The sequence below is a fragment of the Squalius cephalus genome, assembly GCF_949319135.1.
Source record: "Squalius cephalus genome assembly, chromosome: 24".
NCBI lineage: Eukaryota > Metazoa > Chordata > Actinopteri > Cypriniformes > Leuciscidae > Squalius > Squalius cephalus.
In genome coordinates, this window is record NC_137145.1 from 18,744,942 (window position 1) to 18,746,675 (window position 1,734).

The window sequence follows — 1,734 nt, forward strand, 5'->3', positions numbered from 1 at the left end:
TTTCAAATACATCTTACCGCACCGTAAGTTGACTTAATTTTATTGCAACTGGTTTCCCCTCTTTTTTTAAGTTAAGTAAATTAACTTTATGCGTAATTGAACAAATTAAGTTATGTGAACTTAATTACACATAACTTGTTTTTTTTTTCAATTGCGCATGGTTTATTTACTAAATTAAGGCTACCGGTTTCCTCACTTTTTTTAAGACAAGTCAACTGATCACTTTTTAGAGTTATTTTAGAATTATTAATATATCAATAAAGTATTTATTAATATTTTGAATTAGCATTTATATTTTCAGTTTTCATTCTAATTTTAGTTTTAGTAATTTGATGTGCTTTTGTCATTTTTTTATTCATTTTATAAATCTATATTTTTATGTAGCTTCATTTTTATTCCAGTTTCAGTCATTTTAGTGCTTCAACTTAAACATTATTTTATTTTAGTTAAGTGCCAAGGCAACACTTATTTTATTACATCTTAAGCAAGTTTTTCATCTAATGTTTATATATGATTTTAGCTTTATTTCAATTAACGAAAAAGGATTTCAATAGTTTTAGCCAACAACGTCTTGGTGTGCATTCTTTATCTCAAGCCTAAGTTTCACATAATCTCAGCCTTAATCGGCATGTGCTTGTGTGTGTGGGATGTGTTAAGACAGGTAACTACACTAGCTGTCCTTCAAGCACAGAATGTTGAAAATGTGAGTGTCGTAATCATAGGAAACCTTGACGAGCACAGACATGGATAAAGAAGAGAAAATGACAAAGGGAGTCTCACAAAACACTAGCTTGCCATCAATCAGGAACTCAAATTGTAAAAGCAGATGCAATATGAAGAATCTGGAAACATAATTCAAAGACAAATAAAGAAACAACACCAGGTTTTTTTTTCCCCAACATTTTTTGTATTTCATTTTACTTTCATTTTTAATGGAGCGATACATCAACATAATTCGAGATTTATAGAGGCCTCGCAATACAAGTACTTGACACAAACTCCTCCTTGCCCTCTTTTAACAGCTATTAAGAAAAAAAAGATCTTAAACATTTTTAGTAGATTCTGCAAGATATGTTTGGAATTTGCAACAGAAGCCCTCCTATAACGGGGTCAGTGGTCCGAACGCCCCAATTCCTCTCCCATATGAAACAAAACCCTGCCCCTTCCACCCGAAACCCCTGATTGTCTAACACCAGACATCCCCTTTTAAATTAGACATGAAGGAAACTAAAACAAAATAATAGTTTGCAGAGGCTCATAACATAAAACAAAGACTTGAAGAGACAAACACTTAAAAAGAGGACACGAAAAGGTGGTCGTGGGGTCATGATGATCTTTTGGTACCTGTTTAAGGATGTAGGCCTCCCTCATATCTGTTTTATATCGCAAAGAGTAAAGCGTCAACAGGTGTTTTTTTTCTTTTTCTTTACATGACTGCATCGCTGATTTGAGCACTCGCCTCTTCTCAAGCGAATGCAGAGGCAATGATCATATACAATCAGCAGTTGTTGTTTTTTTAGTCAATGATCAAAAGCCATATATTACATTAAAACACTGATTTTTCTTTGGATGAAATGTACTTTAAAATACAGTTATGATAACGTGTAGGTTTACCCTCGTCAAGTCTCGTATTACGACGCGCCATGAAAACGGAGTATTGCGCAAGGCATACAGAACCTGAACTGCTTGCGGCGTTAAATTAAGCAAAAAATGTGCGAGCGACTGCCTCAATGC